Source organism: Lonchura striata, chromosome 1 (genome assembly GCF_050655825.1).
Source record: "Lonchura striata isolate lonStrDom1 chromosome 1, ASM5065582v1, whole genome shotgun sequence".
NCBI classification, from domain to species: domain Eukaryota; kingdom Metazoa; phylum Chordata; class Aves; order Passeriformes; family Estrildidae; genus Lonchura; species Lonchura striata.
The window spans coordinates 26,357,689-26,380,314 of NC_140703.1; the positions used below are offsets into that span (position 1 = coordinate 26,357,689).

The 22,626-nt window shown below is 39.0% G+C and overlaps 1 protein-coding gene across 23 annotated transcripts in view; it reads right to left on the reverse strand.

The window, feature by feature from the left end:
* The window catches only part of ZBTB20 (zinc finger and BTB domain containing 20), a 503,540-nt gene that overhangs the window by 370,005 nt on the left and 110,909 nt on the right, over positions 1-22,626 (reverse strand). For 16 of the 23 annotated variants that reach the window (XM_021548925.3, XM_085591313.1, XM_077781234.2 and 13 more), the window contains exon 3: positions 12,965-13,086. The exons of the other annotated variants lie outside the window; for them this stretch is intronic. The gene's annotated coding sequence lies outside the window, so the exon portion shown is untranslated. The remainder of the gene's footprint in view (positions 1-12,964; positions 13,087-22,626) is intronic. 23 annotated transcript variants of the gene reach the window in all.

The following is a 22,626-nucleotide window of genomic DNA, read 5'->3' on the forward strand; positions in this document are numbered from 1 at the left end:
ATTTTTTTACCAATAAAGAGAAGGGAGAAGGAAAAATAAGAAAAGGATAAAATGGCATGGAAAGAGGCTGGAAAAGAAAAAAACCAAAATAGGAGCAATAAGGTTTTTTCCCTTCTTCCCATGCTACTGCCCTTCTTTCCCATGGCAAAAAGGGGAAAAACAGCCCCCGCTTTCAGTGAGTCTTGTTATAGTGGAGCCACAGTGCAATGTGTGGAGCTCAGGGTGTTCAGATGCTTTTGTATGTACATGCATCGTTACTAGGAGATGACTAGATTTGGTACCAGGATAATATTCCACCATTGTGTGGTGTTTTCCCATCTGATGTTGCCTTTTCCCCAGTTTAAAAAAAGAGAAACTAATAAAAAAGAAAATTAAAAAAGATACAATAATTGTTACTGCACACTCTAATGAATTATTGTGTTCAAGGTTCCTACAAAAAAAGTAATATTATACTCGGCTTATGTTTTAATTGATTTATTAATATTTTATCACAGGAATGTAATTTAAGCTCCTCATGATTTAGATCTCATAAACCTTTAGCATTTTGCAAATTCAAATTCCAATTTAAAGCCAGGGCGAGCAATTAACTTTTCTATCATCTTGTCAGGGGAGAAGGTTCGTGTTTAATTTGAGACAAAGTGACAGAAATATATATACACTGTATGTATTACCCCAATTTAATTTATGAGTCAGCACCATCCACCTTCCAAATGTAGATTTAATGGCAGGGGAGGAGGGAATGGGGGGAAGACCCCCTGCTATTGTGTCACTTGCTGCAATATCTGCCCCAAATTCACTATGAAATACTGCCCCTGGCTTATTGAGATACAGGGCTAGATTGATTACAGCTCTATTTTCAACCCTTTTGTTTTAATTTCCATTCACTCATCACTTTCTCATATAGAGGACGTTCTCTCAAATGTCAATTAGCATTTCCCAGCCAGCAATGGGCAGTTGAAGCCACAGCAGGTACTCCCATTGCCTGTCCCAACTGTGCTGCTTCCTGCCCCCAACAGTCCCCCTAAAAGGCAGCTATCAGCCAAAGAAAGCTCCCTATAGGATTGTCACAAGTTAATACCTGTGGGGCCAAACCCCGTAGTCCTCCCTGCTTCATCAGTCACACTGAAGTCTGCATGGTTCTCATTTGGTTAAGCAGCAAACAGAATAGGAAGTGGTGCTACTCAACTATCCTGGCTATTATTTCCCACTCAAAAGGACATTCCAACCTCTTTATGTGTCATGAAGAAAACCAGCAGTCTAAATTTGCATGGGCAAAGATCTGCATGAACAAAACAGTTGGTTAGCATGTGCTGTTTTAATAAAGTAAGGGAAGGGCTATTCTATGGCTACCTGCCAGGGACTTCCCAGATCTGCTCTCCCCACAACACAGCACAGGATAGCTCAGGAGCTGGAAAGGTGACTGAGAACATGGCCCACGTATCACCTACTGGTCTTTGCTGTGTCCCTAAATACGTAAATAAAGCAAGCTGTCCTTTAGCTTTTCAAGGGAGGAGAGACTTCACTGATGTGGGAGCACTCTGCCATTGCTGTCAGCAAGCCTGACAGTCCTATTGTATCGGGGGAATCATTTCAGAAAGGAAACTGGGGCCCATTTCCAACACTTCTAAACACAACCAAGCTGAATCTCAAGAATCACAAAATCTTGATGCTGCAGACTCAGGCCCAGACAGTCCAAGATACTGGAATAATGAGGTCTCATTTTAATTTCTAGAGCTGTCACATGCACTGCATGTACAGATTCATCTCTACATCCAAGCCTGGGTAAGTACAATTTTAAGTTTCAGTGTTCAACAAACATGTCAGATGGAGCCAAGTCAGAAACTTTCTTCCTCCTCGTGAAATGAAAATTTTGGCCCTCATCTTCAAAACATTTGAAAATCAAAATTTCTTTGAAGTAAACAAAAAATCTCCACCAGTTTAAATTAAATAAAATATTTTAACTTATTCCAGCCCACATCTCTGGAATTCTTAGTCATCTTTATTATTATTTTCTTTCCTTAGAAATAGAAAAAGAAGGCTCTTGTATTGAAAAATACAATTCCTTTAAGCATGCAAGCAAGCAAACAAACACAAAATGTATCTGTATATATGAAAACAGATGAAAAGTTCATCCAAATCTTTTCTCCAGAACTTTCCGTGCCATCTTATAGCAGCTTATGGTAAAAATCTGCATAGCAGAACATAGACTTGGGGTACATCCATTACACAAAATCCAAGTTGCAGAATATCTGATATCCAGCCATGTTTCACTCTCAATACACACTGGACTTGAAGACAAGCTTGGAAATCTTGTTTCATGTCTGATTCATTTATGAAGCTTCACTCTAATTTAAAGCCTTATCACTCTCTAAACTCAGGTAAAAAAAAAGAGCTCTGCTGTCATGCATATTTTTAGACAAATTATAACAGGGTCTTTCAATTTCCTTTGTTCTGTGGTGTCTGCACTGCTGTTAGACACCATCCCACACTGGCATCACTGCTGAGGTGTCCTAATACTTGTCTGAAAAATACTATTAACTGCACATCACAGGCATTTGAAGTGCATAAGAAAACCATAAACTTAATTACACTAGAGTACTGGTGTGATCTCACATGAAATTTGAGCTTCTGTTATTAAAATAGGGAGATTGCATTTACTTAATGCTTCTTACAGTAAAGCAGTCAATTCTAAACTTTCAAGATTGTATAATCAGACAAAATACTGGGGGGAGGAAGAGGCTGTCTGTGGAATTTACTAGCACAAACATTTCACATGTCAAGCAGCAAAAATTTGTTTATTCTGCTAAAAAGAATATTCCTTGAATTCCTATTGTATATGAAATAGCATAGCTAGTCAGACTGCACAGCATAAAGACTCGGACTAGAAAAATTTACAGAAAAGAGTGATTGCCTTATCCCATCCCCCAAATATCTCAACATGTTATGCATTTCAATCATCTTTTAAATTCCTAGATCTTTTCTTAATGCTTCACAGCCATTACATCCACTCATGACACTGGGAAAATTTTGTTCCTTTTTCATGAGACATCCACTCCTAGGTCGAGAGGAATTTTGGTTTTGTCACTACTCTTTTGTTATCCAAGATATCCCTGCCTGAGCCTATGAAGTTCATCTGGGAGAAAAACCCCAATGAGGAGCCCTTCCACTTCCAAAACCACAGCCATGAAAAGAAGTGTATTGTTCTTGAACTAGGATCATGAATCCATGGCACTTAGCAACACCCAGTTTTTTGATACTGAGCTGAATAACACCTCTTGGAATAATTAATCACATCCAGAGACACTGATATCCCTGTGGGTACTTGCACTTGCAGGTCTCCATTTAGAGGCAGTGGTAATGGCAGGGGTGGAGGGGGGAGGAATTAAATAACTTACCCCATCATTCCCTAACCCTCAGAGTAGCAGAAGAGCTGTGTTACACAATGCCATTAAACCACCCCTTTGCTTGGAGAAAAGTAAAACCACCCCCCTTCATTTTCTTCCTGTGCCCACCAATGTTACTCCCACCTCTTCACTCTCTGGGACTTTGATTAGGGAAGGTGTGTACAAAGCATTAAGCTTTCCAGGCAAAGGCTTGCCAAACATGCCTACCTCACAGAAATCCAGAAGTTTCCAGGTGGTAAAAAACTTTGCCAGGAGAAGAGTCTTAAATCTGGTCATGACACAAACCTGCCTTGAGAACTCATCAGCTGGACTCTGAAGACAAGGATGCTGAATCTTACTTCTGAACATTACAATTTACATATTTAGATTAGGAAAAAAATTAAATTTTTAGATGTTTTATCATCAAAGATCTCTCCCAAGGGTAATGGCTCTGGCAGGAATGTCAAATCTTATATTGCGCGTTGTCAGAGCTATTACACAGCAATGTTTGCTGTTCATGATGCATTACTTCAGACATACTCAGCTGACTTTGGCTTAGGCATAAAAAAATCCTATGTTTTTTGAGAATTAACGATGCCTAAGGTAGCACAAGAAAAAGAAAATTCAGATTAACTTGACTCACACCTGCTCCTTCCAGCAAAAAATGTGCAGTAACTCCAGTTGGACAGAAGCACAGCAGCTTTTAACACACAAGGTAAAAGTAAAATTGTCTGTTGAGGAGTGCATTGCTGTAGCAATATCCCACTTAGAATCAAGTTCCTTTGAGTTATACTCATTTCCCCTCTCAGAAAAGGGGAGAAGAACCTTTAGGGTGGGCATAAATGGGGGAAGAAATAAGCTTCTTCCAAGTCTTCTTGAAAATTCTCATTCGAAAATTATGTTACCACATAGTCTTCCAAATCAGTATGGTTTTGACTCGCTCTCCTCCAACTACTAAATTACAAAAAAAACCCAAAAGACAAGCCAGAATGACACCTTAAGAGATTAAAAACAGAAGTAGTAGAATAACCTGAGAGGCAAGGCCACTCTTTGGGAAAGGGCACTCTTCAAAAAGTAGCTTCTGAAGCGCACCTACACAATTCATACACTACTGTATTTAACGCTCCTTTTCATGTTTGCCCAGGTTCACGTCAAGGGTACTGCAACCGAAGGTGTTTCCACAGCAAATTTTCATGTCCGCTGCAATTTTCCCTTTCAAATTCAATACAGTAAAATGAAATGAAGCAAAATGAAACAATCTTTATATACCAGTTCAGCAAGCATTCCCTAGACCTCATTGTGCTGCATCTCTCATCAGCTCTAATTTACTCAGACAAGACAGAAAAGATTTGCAGTTCCTATTACATTTTCCCACCCTATTTCCCATTCTGTGTGTAATTTTTTTTCCTTCAAATAATACTGATTGTGTCAACTGGAGGGGAAAAAAGAAAAAGAAAGGAAAAAAGAAAGAAAGAAACAAGCACTCTTTGTATTCTCTCTGTAGTAATAAAATATGAAAAAAGGAATTCACAAGAAAACAGCTGAATTCCCAGTGCTTAGAAAACGGACCTGGCTACAGACAGACACATTCTACTTAGAGCTGCATCTCCTGCTAAACTGTCAAAGTGTCAGGAAGAGTTGTGTGCACTTTTGTCACTGAATAAATGTTGAACATAGTGCATTTCCTACCAACTGGAAGTCAAAATCCTGGAAATTGCAATTTTATTGGGAAAGTAAGAAAAAAAAACCAAAAAAAACCCCAAACACGTCTTGTGCATACCAGCAAAGTGATGCAAGACTAGGTTCAGTAACTACTGATACTGACTTTATTTTTTTCTTTAAAGGAAATCAAACAGAATGTTTTAAAAGGTAGAAATAGTGAAGAGTTAAAACAAGTAAGTGAACTGGTAAGAGAAAGCAGAAATACTGACTTTCTTTGCAATCCACCAAAAGATGTCTGATTTTACAAGCAACTCAGGCATATTTTTTGCTTTAAGCACATGCATGCTCTCACTGTAATCTTGAGAATAAAAGCACCCTTTTCTTTTCTGCTATGTTCTGCCTCATTTACTAAACAATTTCCAGTGTTAGCAGTAAGTGAGGCAACTGGCCCTAAAAAAAACAGCTGCTTACTAGAAAATCTCTATTCCACCCCAGACCAGGTCCATCAGGTGTTTTATGAGAAGATTGGTTCTCACCAAAACCAGCATGTGACCCAAAAAAACCCAGAAAAGCACAGGGAAGTTGAATTAAGGTTGCTCTGTCAACTTCAGTTCTAGTGTTCACAGGTGTGACTTCAGGTAAATGAAATATTATTTCACTTTTTTCTTCCCCCATGCATTTAATTCCCTGAATTTCCAAACAGCCAAGTGAAAAAGAGCATCTGCTACATATCAATGTATATTGATATGTACAATGTATATTTGATATATACAAAGTGCTTTGTGGCCATCAGCAGTGTGGTGAGCTGCAGGACCACCAGACAGACCTCTGCCTTTTGAGAGGCTTCATTAAGAAGCTCATAATCGCAGTAGGTCCTTCTTATTTTCATAGAACAGCTATTGTCAGGGTGGTGAAATGCACAAGCATAGAGTATAATAAAAAAGAATACTTCCCTACCACAAAGGTCATTCAGTTGATTTCATTCCAAACCACGAAGACACAATAACTTTTTGATGTTATTAGAATATTTTAGCATGGGCAAAAACAATTTTTTTTTTCTAGTAGCAGATTTATAAATAGCCCATCTGAGGCAGAAGGAGCTCTCCCAAAACTTTATTTTTAAAGCTAATAAAACTAATTAAAATTTGCTACATGTTAATAAAGCTTATACTCAAATGAGAGTGGTTTCTGTGATGGTAACTGCAAGGCAGTGAAACCAGTGTCTAATAAATGTAGATAAAGTGCATGAGAGAACAGGAAGGAAAGTGCAAGGCAAGCTGGAACATCCAAAACACATAACTTTAACTTACACAAACATAACACGAGCATGGGTTCAAGGGAAATTCCACCTAATAGGAGAAATGGTGACTGATTAAGCTGACTCCTCCTACACATACATTATGTTCAGGCAGCTATGCTCATTCAGTTTAGTGGAAGAAAACGCCTGCATCATTCCCCAAATCTTGTACACAACCCCACTGCCCAGGGGGATTAAGCTGCTGATAATTAAAATAAGTGAGAAAGGGAAGATTTTTTTCCAAGACTGGGGAGAGAAGTGTGAAACTGGAACAGAGGGGCAGGAGGGGTCCCAGCCAACAGGAATTTTGTCATCTGTAACAACCTCAGTCACTTCCTCTTGAGGGAAAACACACATCATCCTCATCACCACTGAATGAACTGACAGTGCAATACTGTTGTTTGTTAATTAGATGAAAAGCTGAAGTAACTTGATCCCACCAGACAAACTCTGTATGGCTTTCCTCATGGACCTGAAGGTCCTGCTTCACTGAAGTTCCTGCCACCACAGCCATCCCTTTCACTGGAAGCACAAAGACAAATTCACTACTTTGGCAGGAGGAGAAAAACAAACCACCCACTATTCATTTGGTAGTGTTCATAAAAGGCACTATCCTGACTTCACTCCCCAAACTGCATTGCTCCTGTAAATGTATACATTACAAACATGCAGGTCTGGAATTTACAGTCAACAAACAGCATTACAAACAACCACTAGAGAATGTATAAACATCTGTAGGAGCAAAAATACTCAGTCTGGTTGCACCACACACAGTGTTTATTTATCTTCCCTAAAAAAGATCAATGGGAGAAGACATTTGAAACAACTTTTTAAACAATGTGTCACTTTGTGTTAGTTTATGTCAGTAGGGCTTCTTCCAAGTACTGGTGTCACAGTAAGATTTGGATATGTTAGATAGTTTTCTTGTTCCTTTACTGTAGTCATGGCAGCTAGGCATGAGAGAATGGAGAGGAGAAGGGCTGCTAGTCTGATTGAGCTACTGATTTAACATTTAGAATCTCTGCAGCTCAAGAGAAAATTGCTGTGTATTTGTAACCTGAATGAAGGTCAGTAACTTTAAAAGGTCAGCCTGAACATTTAAAATCTTATTGTTACTAATTCTCTACCAGCTCCCAGTTGTGTGAATGCCAATGAGCAGACTCAGCTCTGGCTGGGCTGAGTAGCAGTTAGTCTGCACCTCTGAACAACAGGTCCTCAAAAAAATACAAAAGGAGTTTTGAAGCCACGACTTTCTGCCATACAAGTGAATGACTCCCCTTTTCACTCAAGGCACACTTCTTCAAGCACCAGAGACACAGATTTCCTTAGTGGGGTTTCCTCATTTGTTGCTAACTCATTAGCTTTGTGTCAAGGCAACCAAGTTTTCTCTATCCACTTATTTCACTCTTTAGGCATACACAAACTATTTTGGTGCCATCTTGCACTAATTTACACAATATCACAAGACATGGTGATGATTCTTAATAATACAGCTCCCCACAGTACACAGGACTTTTATAACCCTTTTAGTTCAGAGATATCCAAGAACTTTGCAAACAATACTCTTGCCTCACAAAACACCTCCACTGTGTTAGGTCTGTGTCATTAACCATACTTTGCCATCAAGATAAACTAAGGCAGAGCAAGGTAATGCAATTTAGCAGGTTACAAAGACTGCAGAAGGATTAGGAGCAGAATGTGAGTTTGTCCTTTCTAGTTCCCCAATTTGTCAGAAGGACAGTAATCTGAGATGGTAAAATTCAACAGAAGTTATGATTATGTCTCAGGTAGATTTACATTTCTAAAATGTAAATACTACGGAGTAGAGTTTATGCTGTTGGCCTTTCAAGGATCTTCTGATTCTACAGAACTTTTTAGATACTATAGGGAAATATCCACAGGAAAATGAAACCTGAGTTTTCTTAGGATTTGACTCCCACCTGATGCTCAGACAGCAAAGCATGCAGAGTCTCAGGACTCTGTGTCTGGTATGTCCCCCTCTCACTTAAATAATTTGCATCACATACTCTCCTCCTCCAGACCTAAGGCACTAGACTTGTTGGACAATTGATTTGTCTAGATTTCTAGCACCAGAAAGAATTTATAAGAATAGAGGAACATCTGTGACCACATATTTGGTAGTAAACGTGTTTTAAGGATCAGTGTCTTACAGAGTAGTCACAAAGCCCAGAAGGAAATATTATTAATTTTCAGGCTCTGGTTTAAGCCATATACTAGTGATTTTTTGCTTTACTTCCTACCCTAAATACACTGTAAAATTTGTCATGACTCACCATAAGTTAGTGCCTTCAATGCTTATTTTTTCAATGAAAATTTCACTTGCATTTCTGGTGCAGTAACCTTCTAGTACTGCTGGCCTTATATGAAACAGTCTTTTGTTTTAATGACTTCAAAAATCTCTTAAGATCTTTTACCCAGGACTTTTATGAGCAAGTAGCTTTCTGCTCTGGGAATGTCATCCCCATTACTAACTGAAAAAAGTACTGCTTATGTATCCCACACCAACACTGAAACATAATCAAATAAGGAATACTGGTTAGATATTAGACACTGAGCATACTAAGAGAGACACACTGAATCTTCTGTAATTGATGGGAAAACATAGCTTAGTGAAAACAGATCTTGTTTCACAGGAATCCAAAATTATAGTTTTTAATTTAGTGCTAAAGGGGAAGAAGAAACACAACCTAACATGGGTTCCACTGATAAGGAACCCTACATTGCTACAGCTTTTAAAGGCATTACCCTGAAAGAAACACATTTTGTATGCGCATACAGGATCTTCAGCCATAATAACACATGAACAACTGCCATCCACGTTACATTATCACTATCCCACTTACCAGTGCTTAAAAGGTGACTGTTAGATTGACCAAACTCCCTTAATTTGTGATTTTTCTAGTTATGCACCCTGACCTATTAAGTGGGCGCACCTTGCACCCATGCCATTAAAAGACTCCCCTGCAATACATTTGCCCAAATCAGTGCACTCAAACTCCTACAGAAATTATCCAGCAGCATGAGATGACTTGGAAAAAAAGTCTGCCTTGCTGTGAAAGAAGAATTACCCCATCAGAACTATCCCCCTCACAGCTTTCTTTTTTTTTTTTTTATTATTTACTTTTTAATGGAAGCAAAAACCCCTATCATCTCACCTACTCCTTTTTTAATAAGGAATGACTGCCGTGACTACCCCCATCTAGAACCACCATTCACTGCCAGCACCTCTGCTCTCCTCGTGTGCTTAGAGAATAACTGATTAGCACTTTGCATAATTAACCTGATTAGCACTGTGCATAATCAAACTGATTAGCACTTTGCATAATTAAAAAGAAATAATAATAATAACAATAATAAGCAGTCGGTAATAGCAAAAGCTTCTAGTCCCAATGCCTGTTTGTTAGCTCTAGGATTAGTTTAGTGTGGCATATTTTATTTCTTATAACTATTTCTTTAAAGTTGCAAAAACTCCTGAGAGGTGCAGCTTTAAAAATTCTCATTTATTATCAAGATCACTAGTGAAAAACCTTAGTTGTTCCACTATTACAGCTTAGGATTTCTTGTGCTTCTCACTGCTGAAGCTGAAGACATTAACAGGATGGATCTGATCTGATGCACCAGGGGTTTGGTTCTCATATCTACCTACAGTACTGTTGTTGGATTCATCATCACAAGACACAGAAGTCTCACATCTTCTAAAGCATATATATACTTGCAATATACTTCAAAAGTAGGAAAGCTGTATTATGATTATTATTGTTGAGATGGATATGGTAGCAAGATGCAGATCCTCAGAAGTAGGTAAGGCACTGAATCCTCTCCTGCCCTGAACAATTATTCCAGACCACAGGGAGCATGGGAAGGAATATGGAATTGATCAAATCCCTAAACCTACATCACTCTTCTCCCATTTGAGTATCACTCACCTACATGTATTTTTTTCAACCTGATCAAGAATGTGAAAGCTAGAAGGTGCTTTGCTAGACTGTTCCACGTCCAGTGTAAATCTCACAATTAGGGTTTCAGTGTTAATCACCACCTCCCAAAATCTCAAGAATGTGCATAACTACACCTAACTAGATTGAAAACTCTGTGTAAAAATCCATGTTAAATGCCTACATCACTAATGACTCAGTTCTCCTGGACATTCAATACCAGACAGCCTAGAAGAGTGGTGCCCTGAGTGAGTCAGTAAAGCACCAACATTTTCTGCTTGCAAACATGGCCTAATCCCTCCTAGTCACCAATATATCCCATGTTACAACTCAATTTAACCTCATCTCTCTCTAGCATCCTTATATTACAGCTCAGATTTCCTTTGCATTCCTCACAATCTTCACCTTTGCATATTCTATTATGCCTTCAAGAGTATCTGAAATATTCACTGCCAAACCTCCACCATGCCCTTACAATCACCCTGCCTACATTTCCCACTGGGTAGCAGACACTTTATGGCTTCTCTGCTGACTGCTAAGGCTAGGGTGGTTGGGACACTGGGCAGCTGGGGGTCAGCTCGTTCTGAGTGATCAGTCTGACTGCTCTTTAGCTGCCCAGAAAGGAATGCAGTGCCCAGACTGCACACACTGCTCAGATGCAGCACACAGCATGGACCTGTCCTAAAACTGTGGCAAAAATACTCCCTCTCTGCCAAAGCTTCCCTTGTAAGATGTCTCTAATAAGCCAAAGAGGAACTGATAGGTGGAAATGGCAATAAAAGATAATCTTATCATAACTAGCTGGACATGAACTACTCATGCAGAGAGGTCTCTCCATCACTCTAAGCTAAAGAACCCATATGAACAACGAGGGGTGCAGAGCTAGCTACTTCACAAGTTGTTTAGTTTCAGTAAAAATGTGTTGCTGTAGAGATTTCTCAAGTCCAAATGTTCATGGGGAAGGTAGTTCCAGTAATTCTGGGAAAGAAGCCAATCCTTTGGTTTTGTATGTAAATATTTAAACAACATTATTTTTATATACATATATTTTATACACATATACATATATGTCTTTAGATTTCCAGTCTTGCAAAACTGCAACAGAACAAATAGGCAAGTTGACATACAGCTATCTTCTCTGCCTGAAACCATGCTAACAGACCATCAGAAACAAAATACAACAAAGACTTGAAAATAATTGAGCCATATCACCTTTGTATATTGGTCCACTTAAACAGAAGTACTGAAAGGTCAGGAGTAGAAATTCAAAATGTAGAGACAAGTCTCAAATTTCATCTCCGTGGAAGTGGCAAGAAAATAAGGGTCATCTATTTTAAATCTTTCAGAACCTAGATGGATATAGGTGCTCCATCCATAGATGTGGAATCTCCAGTTTTGGATGACACAAAGCTTCACATTCTGAGCATTTTAGTGTTATGACATCTGATAGTAAAGCTGCAACTTCATGTTTAAAAAGGTCATTGCTGCTTCATGTTTAAATCAGGTCCATACCTCAAAAGGGATAACTTGGCAGAAAATATAAGTGAAAGAATGGAAATGCATCTGGCACTGAGCACTGATGAATAAATAAAATGGGGGAAAAAAAATAAAGCTTTAAAATTGTTGAGGAGAGGGTTGACAAAATGGAGGAAGATGATTTAGTGAGACAAGGTACCCAGTCAGGGCATATGATGAATAAATCAACCTAAGAAAATAAAATTTACCACATGAATTCCACCTCTATCTAGTCAGTAAGCAGAAAACACACCCTAGTACAAGGTACATGTGTGTAAATTCATAGCCACATGACTTAAAGAAATAAAATACTTATGAGTGCAATACTTACATGTCTGTACGTATAGCACAGCCAGTGAGTCTTAGGAACACAGAAGTGCACATACATAAAAAACACACATAAAATAGGACCAAGAGTAGGGCAAGCCTTTTAGAAAATATTTTAATGGCTTTATAAAAAGCCTTCACCCAAAGTTTGAGGGGCTTTTGCAATCTTACATTTTTCTATTGCAAAATACACCTGCTTTCTTCTCTTTTTTCCCCCCTAAACTAAATATTTCTTCCATCTAATGACTCTCTTTATTAGACAGCATCTAATTTGCATACATTTACATACAATTTAACTGCTAGCTTGTGAGAACAAAGAAATGGCTCTGTATTGCACTGAAGGACAATACTCAGAAAGGAAGGTATAAAAACCAGCTAGCTCGGTGGCTGTATATTCCCTTTGTTTCAGAAATACTAGAGTTTTAAACACACTACTTAAAGGGTGAAAAAGATTATTTCATCAAACAATGAAAAAAGATACAGTGCAGCTTCCTTTTAACGCATTCTCTCTCTGGCCTGGTTAATGGGATTTAAGGGTCCAATATTTCTTTGCTTTCTTCTGTTTCTTTTATTAGAACTGATGGATTTAATTCTGTCACATATTTTACTTCATATTTTATTCCTATAACAATCTATGCTGAAGTTCAGCTGCAATGCTAATTCAATACTATCTTCCTTTCCTTGCAGTCAGCCTGGAATACAACTGAACGACCTCTGATAGGCATGAAGTGCTCTGCCCTCAATGCCCAGTGCTAATGGATTTTCAGGAGAGTCTGCCAGAGCTTTACCTCATGGCAACAAGTCTAGAGATAATGAAAACTTACCATGTAGCTGACTGGGAATCAACAGGAAGGGAAGCAGGGCTGAGCTCCACTTGTGAGAACAGGGAGGGACTGTGGTCACAGTAAATGCAGGATGTAAAGGATGCGTCAAGCCCTCTAGTTCCCTGAGGAGAAGGGGGGGGGGGGGGAAAGACGAGAAAATTATATTTTAAGACCTTGCATGATGGAAAACTCTTTAGAAACGGTTGTCAGGAATTCCAACATATGCCCTACCAAAAGCCTGATACAATCAGCAAAACTTTTTTTCCAAAGGCTGTGCAGTTGAGGTACCAATTGCTTAGGACTGCTACAGATATAAACCATGTAGATTTGACATAACAACCTTGCAGGAAAAAACAAAAAAAACCAAAAAAAATCCATTCCAGATTGCACGCTACAGATGCCTACATGCTCTCAAGTGCAAAACCTAAGGATACAGAGTAGTTTTCTCATTCTAGCAGAGCTGCTAGCTTCACTTCTGACCTCTCCTCATCCCAACATCCAACTCAATGACTTGTGCTCAGTAGGGCAGAAAAATTAAAGTATCACCATTCAGTGGTGTAGGGATAGGTGAAAGATGACCCAATCACTGACTCAAAGGGCCTGTCCTACAGAAATTACAAGAGAAACCTCTTCTGGTGTAAACAGACCTACTGCAATGGAATGGAATAGGACCAGTCTTGGTAAAAAGCACTAGGCCAAGTGAGTCTGCACACAAAGCAGGTATAGAATTCAGGACCCAGCAGTCATCTGCTCCATTCAGTTTGCCCCACCCAGGCATGTGGCTTTATGTGATCAGCACAAGACTAAGTGTTAATTCCATAGGAATTCTCACTCCAGCATGAGGAGCACAGTAGCACTGTTACTGACCATACAGGAGCCACATCTCAAGCTGTACACACAAGAAACTTGTGCTGATACTGCTCTGATGTGACTCACTGGCACTCAAAACACATTATGGATTATTTTCAGATGCAAATTTTAATTTAAAGCTGGCTGAAATGGTAATGAAGTTTTAGCTCTTTTTCAAAGGGGAGAATTCCCTACTGCTTATAAAAATGTTTTCTTTTTTTTCCCTCTGCCTGATCTGCTTCTAGTGACATACAGCAACCAAACCTCATAAAAGAAATTAATCAAGCCTTCATATCATTTTCCCTTTTCAAGGGTGGAAAGGTTGAGGTGTGTGATCTTCAGTGTTTCTGATGTATACCAAAATGATGCATTAGAAAACAGCGGAGGAAGGAAATTCCAAAGCCACAGTTCCCCTGATTATCATATCCTATGCTCACAGCTGTATCTTACTGAAACCACTGGATTATCATTTCCAGAACCTTACAAGCATGGTTGTGTTATGATGTAAGCTGATTTTAACTGGAGCTGTCACAATACCAACCTTCCCTTACCTCCTTCCTCTCCTTGTCACATGTCCCCAGGTCCACCCTAGAGCCAGGACTGTGTAATTGCCTGTTTCAGGAAGCTTTCAGCTGAATGAAGGTTTATTGCCCATGTGTTTTTAGCTACATCAAACCCTCATTGCAGCTCGAGATCTAAGCAGAAAATCTGAGGATTAGAGCTAGGGAGGCAGCAGAACTATTCAAGTGGAGGAACAGCAACAGAGCAGCATCAACGCTGATTATTTTAAGCTGCTGTAGACCTACACCTTGTGATATCTAGGGCTGCTTTGGTATGACACAGGAGAAAGACTCTTATCACATAGCTGGAACTCAAACTAATCACAGCTTTACAGGTAAAAAAGACCCCACCTCACACAGTAACCTAAAATAAACTGCTGGACTATGCAGATCATACAAAACAGATGCAGTTTGCCTCTGATGAAAAATAGCTTGAGATAATGGTGCACTGCTACAATCTCCACCAAGGGCATTTTCCAAGTGGCAGGTTGAATTAGCCTCAAGTGACATACATTACAGAGTAAGACTTCCCTGAGGCAATAAGGTACGGTCCCACATTCAAATGGAAAGAATTGAGGCAAATGATAAAGCATGTGATTAAGAACCACTGTTACCAGAATATGGTGAAGCTCCTGAAAAATTTTTCAAGGACTTCAGAAAATACACTTGGAGATAAAGAGCAGGAATTTTCCTTTACATCTCTGCAGTAACCACTACTACACATCTCTTTTGCTGATTTCCAGGGAAGAAACATCAATTCAGTCCTGACTAGAAACTAACTTTGTGGCCCTCAGTAGCTCTAAAGCCACTCTATCCAAATAGCTGTGCAGGATGGGCATCTGGATTTCAGCTGACTACAGAAGACACTGAAGTTCCCTTCCTTTTGCTTCTCTGCTCCAAAGAATTGGAATATTTTACATCCTATAAGCAAGATCCTTTGGTGGTAGGGAATCACCTGACACCACCAGCTACAATATCTTCAGGAGAAGGAGTCACTAAGGAAGAGCTTCACTAGCCAGTTAGCACCTACAGGTGATTCACAATCTTTGGAAATTAAAGTGACTGAGAAAAAGAATCGGTGCAGACACCTGATCTTCACCTGTTTTCATCAGCTCAACAATCAATACCCACCTTTTCAGTACTGCAGTTAGAATTTGTATTGCCAAATTAGAACCAGGCCTCAAGGGCAGGACACCAGACCAGGCATAAGAACTGGTGACTTTTGTTCAATAACAAAAAATGCTTTCCAGCATATGAGAGTCTGAAGCAATGGCATCCACACAACTACTGTTTTTCATTCCAGTCTTCTACACACTCTCAAGATGGTTACAGTTATTCTATCCACCATAGACAGCTGTATGGGTTGTTACACAACCCATGCTGGTTCCCCCAACAGGAGTTTCCCAGTTTCCTTCAACTGCCCTTAAGGTACAGTTACCAGTACAACCAATTTGTGTAGATAGTCCTCCTGTGGTGTTACTGAATACATTTCTCTGCAAGATAACTGTCCTTTGGAAAACATGCATGCTTAAATATCCACATGATAACATATATGTGCAGACACACATATAAAAATAACCTTGGCCAATACCTGTTTGATGGAATCAATTTTACTCTTTCTACAATACTACATGTGCCCACATCAGATCTGACTGTCTTTAAAACAATGACAGGAATTTAAAATTGTAAATTATGCCAACATTTGAATACTTTATATTCAAGTGCTCTTGATCAGTTGAAAAGTGTATTACCACAACACTAGCCTCAAATTTTATCTTCTTTTTAACAATTCTTCTTGGAGCTTAAAGTAGGTTAAGCAAATCGTTCATCAGATTTTTCCCTTTCTTTTCTTTTGTTGTTATACAGTCTACTGACACTGAGAGATGAAAATGTAAAAAGCTGGTTTAAGCAGAAGAATAATTCAGTGGAAGGGAAGTCCTGTTGCACCAAATTAAGTATTGGCATTTATCAAGTTTCACTCTTTGTACATATTGGTGGGATTATCCAAAGGAAAAAGGGTGTGATTCTCTTTCCACTTAAATTATGGTAAAGAAGTCTAAGTTGAATCCACCAGCAGCATACTCAGACCAGTTTTGGGCATTTTTGAAAATCCTCCTCATTCCAACCTGCCCAGAAAGTGGGCATAAATAAATAAATAACTACACAAACTTCCACCACCTTGTGTCCTGGAAGCACAAGCAGCAGTTTGTGCAGCTCTATCAAGTTAAGGATGCTGCAAGTTTCTTTTTAAATACAATATTTCTGAAGTTACTTTTTTCAAACATTCACTTAGATTTGACAAATTATATTAAATACAATTTGCCTCAGCAGCATTTCAAAGCATGACAGGCAGAGCACGAGCGGGTCATTTTTACAGGAATCTCCTCAGTTGTGTAGACAGCCTGGATTATGTATGCAGGCCCACACTCCCCGAGATAACAAAATTACCCAGCTCACACTCCAAGCCAGTCAGAAACTGTGGAGTCGCAGAGAGCAAAGTCAAGCCTGAGCCAATCAGTCCTGCTAAGCAGCTGCTATCTCAGTTGCTTATTAGTTCACCAGTACACTGGCCACAACCAAAGGCTTCAGATGGCCTTACAGTATGCACAGAACAAAATTGTCTCTGCTTTCAAATACCACAGAAACACAGCCATGAATGAATACTATCGAAGGGTAGTGGTAGGAGAGAACCCTCTTGTTAAATTTACTCAAAACATTATTTTTTGAACACTGAAGAGAAAATCCTTACCCTTGAATACTGTATAATAACAGAACCATGCTGTTTGCTGGCAGAATGCTAAGTTTCATTTTCAGAAGAAAAAAAAAATTGTATAATAATTTTTCCTGATTTAGATGGGGTTTAGGTCAACCTTAGCTACATACAAATGAATGTTTTGTTCAAATTACAGGGTAATTTTAATTAGGACACCCTGCTAGACATCCTGTTGTTCTATTTAATGGACTTTCTCAATTATAAGAAGAAACACCTCCCCACCCGCCTGCGACTTAAAGTAAAAATTATGCTGAATAAATATACAAAGACAAAAATTATTATTCTGTATTAGATCTTTTTATTTCTGTTAATCTTTATTTGGCAACTGCTGTATCGAAAGGGCAGAGTTCAGAATCCCACACCCATTAAACACCTGTTAAAAAACCACTTGAAGCACTGGAACCAGCCAAATATGTCCCAATTAAGCAGAAACATTGGTACTGCTGTCTCGGGTAAGGAACACCCATTGCCATTTGCTCTCATTAGGTTAAATGGGTTTCTTGGGACATAGCTGAATTCCTGATTATGTGCATTGCAAATGGATGAAGAACACCAGAACAATAAAATTTAATTCAGCATAGACTTCTGCCCAGTTGTTGAGCATGGAATTTTTGGGAAAAGCAAAAACTGAAGCTTTGGGAAGTGGACAGGAGCTATATGTTCTAAGTATGCATGAGACAGCTCATACTTCTTTCAAGAAACTGCCTGGTTAATGTAACAGAAATAATTGGCTTGAGATTTCTTCTTGAAAATGCTCTTTGATTTAGAGCCCATCTCATTTTTGTTACCATCCCCTCCTCTGTACTTAGCATTAGTTTGATTCACTTACGGAGTTTTATTTGTTAGTTAGAAGTTTCTTTTTATATTCACTTCAGTGTTAAATTGGTCACAGATTTCTTAACTTTGTATGTTTATGATGCAGCGATGGAAGGCAAAGTCCAGAAAATAAGAGATTTTTTTGTAGATCAGACAGACAAACTGTACTGCAAGTTTTCCAAATATTTTTGTCAAGTTAAATAAGTAAAGGCTTTTCTAGAGAGGCTGGCTGCACAGCAAACGGAAGAATCTTGCTTGTCATTCATTTAACCTCTTGACCCCTGTCAAGGATGTGGACATGCTTGCCAGTAAGTGACAAATCAAGTGGTCTTTTCCCAAATACTCAACAATACATTTCAGGGTGGTGCTACTAGACAGAATCAGAGTAGAGTGGTAGTGATTAAAAAGTATGTTTGAAATGGTTCTAATATCCATGCTCAATCCTCTATAATCCTGCTTCATTATCAATTTATTAACTCCCTTTGTTGTCCTTTCTGTCACCCTCCTGTGCTAGTTACTAATATATCTTAGCTTGAAAAGTGCTGTATTCCTTAGGCACAAAAAGCTAGCATGATTCACATAAAATCGACCAGTTATCTGCATCCAAGTAAGAGATGTACAGTCTCTGAATTGATACCTTCAAATTAAATGTACAAAAAGCACGGTCCAGCACAATAAACACCACTTCATTTACAACTCATCATCAGGATGTTAGCAGACTGAAAAGAACACCTATATATTTTTGGTTTTGCAAATGCCAGATAGATTTCTTCAGAACATAAATTCTGCTGGTTCTTTACTACCTCTTGTACTTAGTGTAGAATTCACAATTATTTAGTGCCTATATTTCTAAAGAAAACTTTAGTACATGAAAAAAAAAAAAGCATTCTAGAAATAAAATATATCAGCTAGCACTTGCTGCTGACCTAAAACTATATTTATTTTCAAGACAACCATAAGAGTGGCAGATGCTTTCTTGTTCTGGCTGGCTACAAATGGCACTAAGAAATCCTAAGATAGACACCTGCATACTTACTCTGTGCCTGTTTCCCCCCCACACCCCCAAGTATTTTTTGCGTACAAACAACATTTTTGAATTTGCTGTTGCTATTTATTTAGATATCCATGGGTGCTATATTCATTGTGGTGTCAATAACAGCTTCCATTCCATAATTCTACTGATCTCATCAAAGAATTCTAGGTACTCAAAACATCTGAAAAAGATAAAATATTCCATATTTACTCTCTATTATTTAATTCACAAAAAGTGTCACTTATAGTGAAAATGTTTTAAAGTAGTATCTCTAAAAATTGAGAGCCACAGTCCTTGTCTGTTTCTTAACTTAAGCCTTAGTAGCTTCCCCTATTAGAACTGGTGGCTGACATTTTATTCAGTAGATGATATCTGCAGCTGCAACACTTCCAGACTACAAAGAGTAGCAAAAGCTATCATTACATACGGATGTTTTTATTGGTAGACATTTTGAGACTAACCAAAAGGGAGTAGGAAAGACAGAGTATAGACTGGAAGAAAACAAAGTAAGTCCACAAACAAACAAAACACTACAAATCACAACAGGACAAGAGAAAAATCAAGTGGTGATATTATCTTACTGGATTAGTAAAAACAATTCTGTCTTGATTGGAATTACACTTTTCTTTTTTCCTTTGTAGTTCCATCAGACAACTATTAAAATGTTTAGCTGCACCACTTTCACAGTTACACATAGGTAATTTATCAGGGTATCTAACCACATAATGCAAATTAAAAGGTAAAACCAGGAGTATTTTGTACTGTAAAAACAAATACATAAAGGGAAACATCTCCTGTATACTGCAAAAATCCCAAACCCAATTAATTCTATATGTTTAAACTGGCATTTAACTTCCACTGAGTTGAAATTGTATTTTGAGCCCCAGAGAAGTTGCCTTCAGTAATACCTTTCAAATGCCTGCACTCAACAAACCACAGAGAGCTGTGGATTAACACACGTGCCCGAGCAAAGATGGATTATTCCATGGGAGGAGAGACTTTGCCTACATCCCAAATATCTACAGACAAACCAAAACCTTTCACAATGTGATAGAAATGCGAGATGTAGATTAAAAGGAGAGAAAGAAAGAAAGAAATAGCTTTAGAACCCAGAACACTTTCAGGAACTGACCTTTAATTCCCCAAAATAGCAATTTTTAAAGCTATTGCAGGAGACAATCAGGTTCCATACACCCATACATTAGCTGAGGACAAAACCCTCTCAACCCTAGAAATAAGTGGTAATACCCAAAAAAATGGGGAGGGAAGGGGGTGGGGAGGGGGGGGGAGAGAGAGCAAAAGATCAAGAAGTGAGATGTGGGGCTAATACCAAATAATAAACTATATGCACAAAATAAGGGGAAGTCCATGGAGGGATATATTAAACAAAATAACGTTGCAATGTGCCATCTTGAAATATTACATTGAAAACCACACTACTGTGTGTTGTTACTGTATTTGGCCAAGTGCACGACTGTGTTTAATTTGAACTTTGATTACAATAACTCACACGATACAGAGAGGCAACCAAGTAACTCATGGTCCCTTCTGAAATCTTACCATATTAAAAGTTTGACTGGAGTAGGAACACAGTAACCAAAATCTATGTATGCTGCACCAGATGAAGGGAGCAGAAGCATTGAACAGCACCTCCCAGACCTCCTTGGTCATTTGTTACACATGAAGAACAGTAACTTTGCTGTGCCAGCAGTGAGACTGTTAGGGCAGCAGATAAATTTGGTGCTGCCTGCATCAGACACAGAAAATCATAAGCTGCCTAATTTTCTAGGGAGGGCACAGACACTCTTCACACCTGAGCACGATTAAGTCTTACTGCTTATGAAGAAGAGAGACAGTGTTGGCAGCGCAGTGGCTTGAAGGGGAGGGAGGCAGTTGGAGGGGAAGCATAAACCTGTTTCTGCTCACTACCAACATTATTGCAGGCACCAGTAATGAGGTGGCTGGGCTAGAAGGGGAAAGGGATATAGGAGCTGGAGTGCTTTAACAGGTCCAAGACCAATGCTGGTTTTGGCACTATTTTCACTCTAGTGAGTTACAAACAACAAAAAAACCCAAACCAAGCAGGTGCTAGCAATCTGAGAGACCACATGCCAGCTACAGCTGCTTCAAACTGATTCAATTACATCTGCCTGAATAGTCCCAGGACATTGAATCCACTTAAGGGAACCACAGGTCGAAGGGAGACCCAGTTCTTTGGTATCTTAAGACTCCATTAATTTAAAGTGGAAACCCTCCCAAATGAAATGGGAGGAGGGTATTCATATAGAGTCTGAACCATATGATCACACTCAGACTAGGACAAGGTGGAAGACAGCATATTCACGACACTGATCGCAGTAAAAGCCCATTAGAAATAATGCCTCAAAATTTTCCCAAAGCAGTCTGACAGCACTGCCTTGTTTCCCAAAACACTGGGTGCAGTACGTTCGCTTAAACATGCTCTTGGGATTGGGACTTCACTCCAAACCTTGTTTGTACAAAAAGGGGCCAAGCAGCTGGGAAATTCTGGAGTGTAGTGTGTCCTCATTAGCTTCCATCTGCCATCAGAACTCAGCTCATGGCAAGTTTGGCTAAGTCCTGGTGTTCTCAGGTCCAAATCTGGGTCAGTTTTAATTACACTATACAGAATTCAGTGTGCAGTTTTTAAATCCTTATTATACAGCGCAGAAGAACGGGCAGCTCTCCAACTAATCAATTTTTTAAAAGTACATATATAAAAATTTTAAACCAGGCTAGACAGACAGTGGGTGGAAGAGAAAAAAAATGTATAAGTGAGTACAGGGGTTAGTTAAGAGAACTGTTAGCAAAAGTGGGTCACCAGCAAGTTCTGCTTTAAAACTTCAAAGGAAGGGGAAAAAGGAAAAAAAACTCTTCATTTTTTAAGACACTGAAACTGATGTGCAAGATGTATACAATTCATACAGCTTCTAGAATCAGCATGCGTTACACACAATAATACTGCAGCCAAATTTTTATGAAGGGGAAGATGGATTATCTTGTGGTTACAGGACCATAACAGGCACTGGCTGACCTATTCCCATACCTTTAACTGTGTTATTGCCAGGGTTAGGGAAGTAATTTTCCTCAAGGGCAAAGCCTTTAAGTCCACAGGTACAAGAAAAGGTGTGGTGGTTAGAAATATTGTTCAATGGCATTCTTGAAGGCGATAGGGAAATGCAGGATTTTAGTCTAAATCCTTACCTAAGTAATGTGTTTTAGACTACTTCAACTGCTATTTATTTCCTCTTTTTCTATGCCATCAAATAGCCATCAGCCAGGTCAGAACCTGAAAAGAGTTTTTCTTGCCAGGTTGCTGGCAAACAAAATGATAGAGGCACAGATAGCTGCATGTTTTTCACTGAACAGACACTCGGGACAGGATAACACGCCAAATCTTATCTATGCAAATTGGGCTAAAATCTACTCTCAAAGTCAACAACCAGAATGTGCCCTGTTTAGAGTCTTTGTCAGATGCAAGGGAGCAAGTAGAAGGCTACAGTGACAGCTACCGACATAAAGGTAGCTCAGAAATGGAGAGGGATGATCAAGGAGCAGAGTAAATAGCAAGGAAATGATAGATGCTTGTTAGAGGAGCATAATATTCTTCCAT